Below are 12,861 nucleotides of genomic sequence, written 5' to 3' on the forward strand. Positions count from 1 at the left end.
TGACAAGTGTTGGCGTAACTCTGAAAAACAACAACGAAACAGGTGCTCTCTGAGAATCAGATTAAACAGCCCTTCAAAATTGATAACTGTGCTACCCTTCACCCATCCATCTAGTGCAATGCAGCAATCCTCCACAAACTCCTCCCAAGACTGGTGGGACAGTTTCTTACCACCCCTAAACCTTTTTCTGTATTCCTCAGGGGAAAAACCATACTTCACAATCAGTGCGTTCTTCACAGCGGAGTACCCCTCCCTGTCACTCTCTTCTAGAGTCAGTAGGGCATCCCTCCCCTCCTCAGGAATAAAACTCCCTAGGCCAGTTCCCCAATCCTTCTCAGGGATCCTGCTCTCTACCAGAGCCTTCTCATATTCCTTTAACCACTGACGTATGTCACCCCCCTCTTGGAACCTAGGTACCAGATCTATGGATATGTGAGGAACATCTTTGCTACAGCACTGTACATTGCTGCCACCACTGGACTCCACCTGCAGCGCTGGTGAGCCCAGAACCTTCAGAATGCGCTCTAGAGCGAGTCTTTCTCTGGCAAAGGCCCTCTCTGCCTCTGCCATTCTCTCCTGTACTAAGGCCTTCTCTACCTCAGCCCTTCTCTCCTCAACAGCTAGGCGCGCTAACTGCAACTTCAGGTCCCTCTCTTCCCACCTATCTCTTAGCTCATCAGGCGTCAAGGAATGAGAGGTAGCCCTGCTTCTTACACTGGACCCAGCAAGGGACTCCCTATCACTGGGGCCTTCCCTGTCAACTGGCGTCCTCAACCGGTCATTCTCACCCTCCTGATCAGTCTCTCTACCACTCTCTAGGGATGAGGTCTGGGAGCCCTCCCATTGGGAACCCTCGCTACACTCAGGATCCTCTGGGTACCCCCTACGCACACTCCCTCCCTGGGTAAATGTCACAAACCTTTCAAAGAAATTCAGAGATCTCCTGAGGTCCCCTTCTACAGGCAGCCCTCTCTCTCTACAGAACCCCTCTAATTCCCCCTGCGTATAAAACGGCAGGTCCTCTAAATCAAAGGTAAGCCCCATCTTGAAAAGGTACAAATAACTCAACTGTGAAAATCACAATACCCAAGCGTGAGAACTGAAAACAGGAAAAATGACCAAAGAGAGAAAGTTAAGAGAAGCCAAACATGTGATGGTCTAAACGCAATCCTTGTAGTGAAATAATGAGTCACAATGGTATTGTGCAAGCGCAAGTCCTATCCTCACCGCTGACTTCCAATGTTAGAAATGGGGTTTCTGGTTGGCTAGGGTATGCACCTCAGCCAGGCAGAACTTACCCACTCTAGTCAGGGCAAGGGAGTTACACGTCCAAGATAACCCCTGCTCACCCCCTTGGTAGCTTGGCACGAGCAGTCAGGCTTAACCCGGAGGCAATGTGTAAAGCGTTTGCACAACACACACATACATGTGACGCAATATCCCCACCACAAAGGAAACACAACACCAGATTATATGAAAATATACTGTATTGTACACAACGTAATTATCAGACCAACATCACATAACAGTACTATCCTGCTACCTTAGCAGTTGTCAGAACGTTACACATTAGTTACTCTGCAAACTAGCAGTAGTCACACATAACACACAGGTTACTCAGTATTCTGCAACATAAGCAGTAGTCAGGAAACACGTTATCACATTAGCACACTTGTCACTAGAATATCATACAACGCCCATAGTAGGAACATTAGAAAATCTATGGCAAGTTAAGCAAACATATTAGCAAGTCATGCCCATAAAAGGAACATGTGCACACATATGTAAAAGCATCAAAATACAGGTAGGCAATACATCATAATTAATAAAGTCTGTAGCAAGAACTTCCATTATGGGTATATTGGCCCTTTTACAGGTACCTGACTTGACGAAGAGGCACTCCCAGTGCCTAAAACGAATAATGGGGCCCCCGGCGCTCCTCTGCGCAAAACGGGGGCCTCCTGACAATTTGGGGAGCGAGGAGGGTAGCACACACCTCCTCTAAAGAAAAACGGGCCCCTCGGGGGACCGTAAACGCTGGGGGCCCCCCTAGGCCTCCACCGGCCCTCTCGAGGGGGGGGGTCCCAGGTCAGGGAAACCTTTGAGGTGGGGAGGGGGGCGCCACGCACCCCCTCCGGTTGAGAAACGGGCCCCTCTGGGGACCCGCAAACTCCTGGGGTCTCCCGGGGCCTACGTCGGCCCTTTCACCAAGGGAGACCCCTTTACTGAAAGGTTGGCCCTCGCAGGGGCCCTGAGGAATCCGGGGGCGCGGCGAGCCTTCGAGGAGGCTGCTGCCCGCTCCCAAGACAACTGAAGCCGCCCGAGGCTTCTCCAGGGGAGGGAGAGGCGTCCTCCTCTCCTCTCGCCCTCCAACGGCAACCGGCGACCGAAGCCTTCCGAGGCTTCTCCAGGGGAGGGAGAGGCGTCCTCCTCTCCTCTCGCCCTCCGACGGCAACCGGCGACCGAAGCCTTCCGAGGCTTCTCCAGGGGAGGGAGAGGCGTCCTCCTCTCCTCTCGCCCTCCGACTGCAACCGGCCCCAGGCAGGGCCTTCTGGTGCCCCGGGGGCGCTCCTCGGAGCGATCCCTACCCCGGGGGCACCGCTAGGAGCAGGTTTGCTCCTGATTCTTTGTTTGTGGATTTTCTCGTGCCCTGGGGGCACAGAGCTGAGCGCGATCCTCGCGCTCTGAAATAATAAAATAACCCGGCTGCGGCGGTGATCCGGGGGCTCCAAATAGAGCGCTTTTCACAGCGCTAGGAAAATTCTGCAGCCAGGGCTGCGGCGGTGATTCTTCCTTGGGCCAAAGAAAAGCGCTTTTCAAAGCGCTAGGAACCATTTAAAGCCTGGTGATTTCTCTGGGCAAAAGAAAAGATCGTTGCAGGGGTCAGGGGCCACAGCACCCTGCCCCTGGGAACAATAATCAAGGAAAAGGTACAGGGCTGGTGGGTCCAGCTACAGGCCAGCACAAGGGGTGCAGTTGGTGGCAGTTCCTCCTAGTGACCAGGCAGGTCACAGGTCAGCACAGCAGCAGCAGTCCATGGCGGTTTCCTGGTGAGTCCATTCATCAGCGTCCTGTGTCCAGTTTCAAGTTCCAAGAATGTTCAAATTGTGGGGAAAATTCCCCTGTACTTATAGTCCATTTTTACAGTGTTTTACAATGACAGGGAGAGGAGGTTCCAGCCAGTTACAACTGGTTCTGGGAGTGCCCCCTCTCTCCTTTCAGCACAGGCTCCAAACATCAGTGGGGGGTTAACGACCCTATTGTGTGAGGCCAGGGCACAGCCTTTACAAATGTAGGTGTGCCCCGCCTCTCCCTTCTCTCAGCCCAGGAAGACTATTCAGTATGTAGATGCACCTCAGTGACACCTCCACCCTCCCTGTGTCCAGGCTGTCTGAAAAGTATGCACAAAGCCCCAACTGTCACTCTGCCCAGACGTGGATTGGAGTCAAGCTGCAAAACACCAGAATTATAAGCACAGATAAATGCGCACTTTCTAGAAGTGGCATTTCTGTGATAGTAATAAAAAATACACCCACACCAGTAAGCAGTATTTATTATCACCATCACAACCATACCAAACACGCCTACGCTACCCCTCATAAATCAGACAATACCCCTTACACCTAAGGCAGGGCATTTCTAGTGCAATCCTATGAGAAGGCAGCACTCACAGCAGTGAGACACCAAGTTAGGCTGTTTGTCACTACTAGGACAGGCCATGCAATATGGCACATGTCCTGCCTTTCTACATACATGGCACCCTGCCCATAGGGCTAGCTAGGGCGTACTTTAGGGGTGACTTACATGTAGTAAAAGGGGAGTTCTGGGCCTGGCAAGTAAATTTAGATGCCAGGTCCCTGTGGCAGAAAACTGCGCACACAGGCCCTGCGCTAGCAGGCCTGAGACAGGTTTGAAAGTCTACTTCAGTGGGTGGCGCAAGCAGCGCTGCAGGCCCACTAGTAGTGTTTAATTTACAGGCCCTGGGTATAGAGATACCACTGTACAAGGGACTTATAGGTAAATTAAATATGCCAATTAGGTATAAGCCAAACATACCAACTTTAGATGGGAGAGCACCTGCACTTTAGCACTGGTCAGCAGTGAAAAAGTGCTCAGAGTCCTAGAGCCAACAGCGAGAGGTCAGAAAAACCAGGAGGAAGGAGGCAAAAAGACTAGGGATGACCATGCGTATGGCCAAAAGTCCAACACTAGTCAATTAGCAGAACGATTTAAATGGCCAAGTACGGGGACTTTTGATATAGAAAATGTCCTCAAAGTAGAGGAACAGTTGTTCAGGAGAAAAGCAAGACAGGGCCAGTTAGAGGCCATAGAATGGTGGAGGAAAGAAGCCCAACGGAGGCAAGAGAAAGCGCAAGGAAAAGTTGAGAAAGCCCAGAGAATGTCAGGAAAAAATAGACAGGAGGAACTACAAGAGAAAGGAAAAGAGGTAGTTCTCGAGCAGATGATAAGGGAAAGTCAAGGAAATGTTACAGGTTTATACCCCGTACTGCCAAGTAGTGAAAATTCCTGCCCCGATAAATCAAAAAAGAATCCTCTCCTTCCCAGTGCACCTATGCCCCCTGATGATTCGGCGCTTATAGACTTATTAGATGTGCCACCCCCATATTCTACCAATATACGACCACTCTTACCTGTACATAATCTACCACCATCGGTTTCTCCTGAAACTGTTGAGGATCTCTCCGAAGCCGCGAGATTTCTCTCTATAGCAGAAAAGGATAAGAAGGACGAAGCGGGAGGGGGAGAACCAGAAGGACAGTGCCCACACGATCCCTTATCCACGATATACCCTGCCTTAGGGGAACAGGGAAAAAGACTAGTTGCCATTTGGAAAAAAATAGAAAAGATCCCCGCTGTACAAAATAATATCAATGGTATGCTAGAATTCATGTTAAGAGGGGGCGACTCTACTCCCTATCAAGATGTTCTGAAAGGAAGAAACAGAAAACAACAAATGTATATATATACCTTCATGTTATATCTATTTGCTCGATACTTCCAATTTAAGAGATTAAGAAATCCGGCGAAATTAGAAGATTTAATGGAAGAGGTGGCGGAGGAAGAGGAAGGGGGGGATAAGGGAGAAGGAGTGGATTCCAAATTAAACAAATTATTAGATCTCATGAGGGAACATAGACATAAATTTAAAGAAGGAACAGTAACTCCCGAGAGGAAAATCAGTAAACAGCACCCTGTACGATGCGTACCACCCCTAGGGGATAGTTTTGCTTCCCTACTCGCGTTCCCAGAACCTCCCAGTAGCGAAGAATTATATGAGGAAACTGAGGAAGCTCTCGACTGGTTCTTTGAACAAGAACCGCCATTGACAGCCGAGGAACAAGAACTGGTCCGTACTGCTACCCTATGGACTTCACAACCGAAGATTTATAATTCGGACATTATAGCCCAGTTATGCTCTAGTTTACCCCTCACCCAGCGTAGGTTAGCAAGTCTGTACATGACACAACACTTGATGACACTGAATAGAGTTTTCAGCCCTTGAAAACTTGTTATCCAAATGTACCTCCTTGGCCTTCTTGCAAGATCCTGCACACTTCCTTAACATATTTTTAGATGCACGACAGGAATATCATGATGAAGTGGCTAGGACACTCCTTCGGGCCCGCCATACTGATTATGGGGAGAAAGAAATGTATCGACAATACCCTCTCAGAGAGGTCCATCCTAGAGTAAACGCCGCAAATGAATTGCAGAAAGTTTTTGTGTATACACCTCTTACTAAATTAGAAATAATGAAAATGAAAGAAATGGTACCACCGCATTCTAAGGATCCTGTTGGGTTTTTTAAGGAACTCACAGACGTCCTTACTATGGGAATATATACCTTAACAGATCTAACAATTATACTAAAAAATTTGCTGCCCCCAGGTATTTATGAGAAATTAGGGGAACAAGACTGGTTAGTGGATAACGTTAATTTGAATTGGGCCGCCTTAGAGACAAATGACAACGCCAGGACAGCTGGAGCCGACATACCAGATGATGTGAAATTAGCACCGACCCTTATTCTTAAAGTGTTGCCCCAACTTCTTACCACAAGGAAAGAGGATTTGGATGCTATCTCCGCCTGTAAACAAAAGCCAGGTGAAGATATAGGGGATTATTATACGAGATTAGAGAAATGTTTCACTGCCAATAGTGGTCTTAAATTAGAAAGTGATTCATATGCACATCTTTTTGTATCCAAATTGGTGGAAAACAGCCTCCCGAAGTTAAGGGAAAGAGTTCAGAAGGTAGAGAGCTCCTGGCAAGCACAAAGTCCCTCCCAAGTCCTACGAATATTACAATACCACCAAAACAGGATAAGGGGGAAGAAGAAAGCGAAAAGGTTAGGGTAAAGGAGACTAAGTTAAGAGCACTAGTGGCACAAACAGTGATGCCCAAATCAGGGCCACAACCTCAGGTACAAAGAAAGGGTAATAATTCTAAAGGTGTTTGTAACTATTGTAAAAAACCAGGACATTATGTTAAAGATTTACAAGGGAACGTTACGTGCCCAGTTCTAAAACATAATGTGGCCACTGGGAAAACTACACCAAGAATACATGTTCCTCAAGATCAGTACAGACCTCAAGAAGGAACGCCCCAAGAACAGAATCAGGGAATACCAAACACAACGCAAATGTACATATCTGATGAAAATACTGGATATGCCGATTTTCCCAGTTTTTTATGAGGCTACCCAGGGGGGGTTGAAGATAAATTGCCCCTTATCCCTATACCTGTGGACCAAACTGGTCCATATGTAGACGTTCACCTCCTGGGACAAGACAAGAAATTCCTATTGGATACAGGGGCAAGTAAGACAACGATAGATCATAACGAGCTTCCGCAAGCTCCACTCTCTGGGAATAAGAATATTTCACTGGGTTTCTCTGCTCAACCCATTACAAGTAATACATCAGAGCCACTACCCTTACAAATTGTCCCCCTTACCACTATGACAGATCTTCTCTTAACTGATGCTTGCCCCGAGAATCTATTAGGAATAAAACAATTGAAAGAATTAGGAGCCATAATAGTGTGCTCCCCCCAGGATGTGCGTCTGTTCCTCCGAGACTTCAAGGGCCATTATACAGTCAGAGATTTAGATCCTCGATTGGCCCACCTCCCAGCCGAGTTGTGGGCCACCAGTCCCACATCGGTCGGGCGGATGGTCATTACGCCCCACAAGATCATTTTAAAGGAGGGAGCCATACTACCACGACTCCGTCAATATAAAATGCCTCCACAAGCTGAGAAAGACCTTATTTCCATTATAGAGGACCTCATCACTAGTGGAGTGGTGATCGAAGTACCATCAAATACCGTGAATTCACCCGTATTACCTGTGGCAAAGAAAGTACAACAAGGAGAAAATACCAACTATAGACTTGTGGTAGACTTACAGGAATTAAATAAATGTGTTGTGGCACAACATCCTGTCGTACCAGACATATCTACCCTTTTAACAACAATTGATTGTGAAGCCACACATTTTACCATTATCGATCTCAAAAATGCGTTTTTCAGTGTACCAATACATGAAAACAGTCAATATTTGTTTGGGTTCTCATTATCCGGAAGGAGTTTCTGGTTTACCCGAGCTCCTCAAGGATTTACTGACAGCCCGAGCATCTATAGCCAAGCACTAAAAAGACAGCTAGACACCATACAAATGCCTGATCAAACAGCTCTTCTGCAGTATGTCGATGATATACTCATTACGGCCAGATCTGAACAGTCATTTGTCGAAGCTTCATTATTGGTATTAACATTCTTGGCTGAAAATGGCCACAAAGTGTCGCCAAAGAAATTGCAATTCTGTCAACAGCAAGTGACCTACTTAGGGCACTTACTGTCAAAGGAGGGAAGGCAGCTAACAAAGGAGAGAATACAATTGATACAAAATATACCACAGCCAAAAACACAGAGACAGGTACGCGAATTCGTAGGACTAACGTCCTACTGCAGACAATGGATACCCCAATTTGCACTAATATCAAAACCACTTGTAAAATTGACAACATTAGAAGCGAGCACGTCACCCCAGCTTCCATGGACAGAGGAGCACACACTCGCTTTCAAAACATTGAAAGAGGCGATGTGTCAGGCCCCGATGTTGGCCACCCCTGATTATCATAAAGATTTTACACTATTCGTCACTGAAAAGAATGGGACCGCTCTATCGGTCCTGACACAAGAGCAAGCTGGAAAACAAAGACCATGTGGATATTTTTCATCCACCTTAGATCCTGTAGCACAAGCTCTTCCCGCATGCCTGAAGGCTGTAGCAGCAACAGCTCAAGCTATTAGACAAAGCGATGCTATAGTATTGGGACACCCTTTGATAGTACGAGTTCCCCATGCAGTAGAACTATTACTTAACAGAACACAGACGCAACATCTAACAATAGCAAGACTGTCAGGGTATGAATTGACACTTTTTCAACCTCACATACAGATCTTAAGACGCAATACCCTGAACCCTGCTACACTTTTACCCATTCACGAGAACATAGATGAGGTACATGATTGTATGGAAGTGATTGAACAAGTGACAAAACCACGAACAGATTTAAAAGACACTCCATTACCAGATGCAGAAGAAAATATTTACGTGGATGGTTCTTGTAAAAGAACAGAAAAGGGGGAGATAAGGGCCGCCTATGCTATTACCACAAATACTCACATTTTAGAAAGCAAACAGATACCCATTCTCTCAGCACAAGCGGCCGAGTTGATAGCATTGAGCAGGGCCTGTCGAATGGGTAAAGGAAAATAAATAAATATTTATACTGATTCACAGTACGCCTTTGGAGTAGTACACAATTTTGGAACATTATGGAGAGAAAGAGGATTCATGACATCGCATGGATCAAAAATACAACATGCAGACTTGATAACACAATTGTTAGATGATATACATCTACCAGAACAAATAGCTATAATAAAATGCAAAGCACACACAAAGGGGACAGATCATGTTATATTAGGAAATGCATTAGCAGATCAAACAGCTCAAGACATGACACAGAAAGACGTAGAGAGTACGCTGCATCACGGTCCCGAATTTATGCATATGCAGGTCACACGAGATATAACTATGAATATCCAAGACATACAGAGTCACGCCACAAATGAGGAAAAAGAAAAATGGAAAGAGGAAGGAGGGATACTAACTGATCAAGGATGGATGACACCACATAAAGCAGTATGGTATCTTCCCGATGCCATGGTGCAGATTATTATAGATACAATACATGGACTAGCCCACCTTGGGGAAAAAGCTATGCTAGACACAATACAACATATATGGGACAATAAACATCTTAGGGCAGCAGCCAAACAAAGAGTCCAAACATGTATGATATGTTGTCAGTATAATATTGGAAAAGGCACAACAGTAGGGGCAGGAGGATTTCATCCTCCTGAACACCCTTTTGAAGTTATACAGATGGACTATATACAAATGGAAAGGTGCAGAGGACAGAAGTATGTACTCGTAGTAGTATGTACATTAACACGATGGACCGAAGCTTATCCTGTACCTGACTATACTGCCAGCACTACAGCTAAAAAATTGATTAAGGAGTATTTCCCTAGGTTCGGTCTGCCCCGAGTTATATATTCTGATAATGGTCAACCATTCTCGTCTGAATTAATGAAAAAGATATCGCTCCTGTTGGGATACCAGTGGAAATTTCACTGTGTGCGTCATCCACAGGCAGCAGGCCTGGTTGAGCGACATAACCAGACTTTAAAAAACAAGATGGCAAAGATATGTGCTGAAAAGGGAGTTGATTGGATTACTGCCTTACCAGTAGCTCTGTTTTACATGCGTATGATTCCTCATTCCAGAACGGGGCTCGCGCCCTACGAGATAGTTTTTGGTAGGCCTCCTAACATATGGGGAATACCACGTGCGAAAGCTATCACAGATATTGAAATACCTGTACTGACTGATTACCTGGCTTCCTTGATGTCTGCACTTCAATCTTGTCGTTCACAGGTTGCAGCTGCATTTCCTGATAATACTGAGCCCAAAGAGCACCAGATCAAACCAGGCGAGTGGGTTTATATTCGCAATTTTGATCGAACAACACCTCTTGAGCCTCGATGGAAGGAACCGAAGCTCGTTCTACTGGTTACCAGGACAGCTGTAAAAGTCGAAGGTCGTAAGGGATGGCTCCATGCCAGTCACTGTAAGAAACATTTTCCCAAGGAAAAAAGTGGACAGACATCGCCACTTCAGACACAACAGAACGCAGAACAATTGACATTACCCACAGAAGAAAGTCTCCACCAGACTTATAGATCTAAACTCAGGTCATCTACTCGAGCCCAGGTCAATTAAGTCCAAACAAGCTCTACTTGTTGGTGAAACGGCAGGGGCTCTGAGAAGTGTACCTGACAAAAATGACGACGGAGACAGTGAAGCAGAAGATGTTGAGAGACAAATATAGAAAGAAAATGTGTGCGGAAAGAAATTTTTGTATAATGATGTTAATGTTGTTTCTGGCAGCAGCAATGTGTTTAGGTTGGGTTTTACATTTAATTTTTCCATCTAGTCAACTCCCTATATTCTCACCCAACAGTACACAAGAACATACCTATTATGATCTTACGCCTCATGAACAGGCCCACAGATTAGCTATGCAAAATAACTCCTTTGTACGGATGTTACACTATACTCACCAGGTTGCCAATACTACCGATTGCTGGATATGCGGACAGATCCCCCCTCATCAGAATGACGGAGGGATGCCATTGGTACCTTTTCCATTTTCATATAATGGTACCTGTGAGGCTTGGTTTGCCTTAATAACAGCGTACAATACCTCCAATTCCGCATGCCCTGAAGGAGATGCTCGGATATGTAAGAATGGGTGGCCATGGGGAGATCTGAATACCCTCCTTAATCAAGTCTGTTATCCCGACGATAATGGAATACCACAGGCTAAGGGGACTATATTCGAAAGTGAAGAGTATAAACAGGAGTGTTGGTCTTCCAAATTAGTAAATACCAAGCCTAAAAAGAAAGGCAGACCAACCTCCATATCTGTTTCCAAAATGAAAGGACAGCTGTGTGTCCAGAAGACTGGTATAATCCAGGTAGGACACAGTGAATGTAATATTACTGTGAGTTTCGAGGATAAAGGCCAATCAACGTTTCCAGCGTCTAGACATACATATTTTGTCTGTGGAGAGATAGCCTATATACATCTTCCCCTCGGATGGGGAGGAAGATGCTATATATCTTTCCTATTGCCTCCCGTTTTCCTTGCCCCTCCGATGTATCATAAGGATCGCCTACTCCCTAATGAAAGGCATAAGAGATCTATAGATACTTCGGGGATAGACCAAACAGAGACTACCCTGGAACAGTATACAGACTTCAATAGAGGTTTCTTCTTCTTTATTGGACCGATTCAGAATAGTAAGCTTATCCGTAGGCTTACTCAAACAGTAGAAGCAGTTGTAAATCAGACTATAGCTGCTCTGGGAAATTTGACACAGGAACAATCCGCTATCAGAATGGTAGCGCTTCAAAATCGTCTTGTTCTTGATGTCATACTAGCAGAGAGGGGCGGAGCATGTAAAATCATCGGGTCGAGCTGCTGTGTTTTCATACCTGATAATGCCCCCTCTGTCTATGAGGCTATTTCTAGATTGCACAAAATTGCGTCCAGCTTACACCAGGATCCTGGCAACTGGACCTGGTCAGGATGGTTTTGGGGACTAGTCTCCACATGGGGCTGGAAATTGATTTCTGCTATTGGCATAGCATTGTTTACATTAATGGGATGCTGCCTGTGCATCCAGTGCGGCCCGCCACTCTGTGGATTGTGTGCTACCATGTGCATTCCCAAACCACACATCCAGAAAAAAGAAAATGTTAAGATTATGCTCCAAGATCATATTGATGATCTTATGGCCATCGAGATAGAGGACAATGGTTGCACTCTGGTGCAAGGAGGGAATGTGGAAAAATAGTTTCTCACCCTTCGTGCAACCACTGTTCATTTGACATCAGGACAACCATATTGAATATGGCATCCATTTTGTGAGTGTTTTAAACACTCCGTCGCAGAGGAAATAGGCAGAAAAAGATGCAGCTTGAAAGCAGCTACATCATGTAATATGCCTAAGGCCGAATACCAGACCGGCCACATACCTGCGGTTAAGCCAATTTTGAGAAAAACTAATTTCCACGGAATAACCTGCAATTGGAACAAGGTCATACCTGCCATTTACTACACACTATTATACGCTTCAGCTGTTTGCAAATTTTTTTTGTTTGTAAGCAATCTCCCACTCCTCTCCCCTGAGGCATACAAATGTTTTTATACCTAACTAGTGGAAAATGATTGAACCTCTGCCATTTGTTTGCATGTAGTAGAAAAATGTATAAAAGCTCTATGCTGCGCGAAGTAAGACAGACTACTCCCTAACCCGCTTGGTGAAGGAGCTCTCCCTTAACTCGAGTTATTGAATAAATCCTGATTATTCTCTACATCTCGGACCCCGTCTCTTTCCTTTTTTTTATTATTTATTTAACTTACAAGGCAAATTCAGAGGTATTTTAAATTATTTACCACACTCCAACCAGACCTTTGAGGGGACATTCCCCTTGAAAATGCAGCAGGTCCCACTAATCAGCTCCAGAAATTTTCCTGACAATCACCTTTGAGAACTAATGCCATTCCACTGATATTATCCAGCCATACCCCTCTCCTAGATCAGGGCTTCCGGCAGGCCCTTAATTTGGAATTGCATTCACTGCAATGCTGTGGCATCAAGTGGCTTGAGGTTGTGACACTGGATGGATGGGTGGAA

This window comes from Pleurodeles waltl, chromosome 1_1 (assembly GCF_031143425.1).
Source record: "Pleurodeles waltl isolate 20211129_DDA chromosome 1_1, aPleWal1.hap1.20221129, whole genome shotgun sequence".
Taxonomy (NCBI): Eukaryota; Metazoa; Chordata; class Amphibia; order Caudata; family Salamandridae; genus Pleurodeles; species Pleurodeles waltl.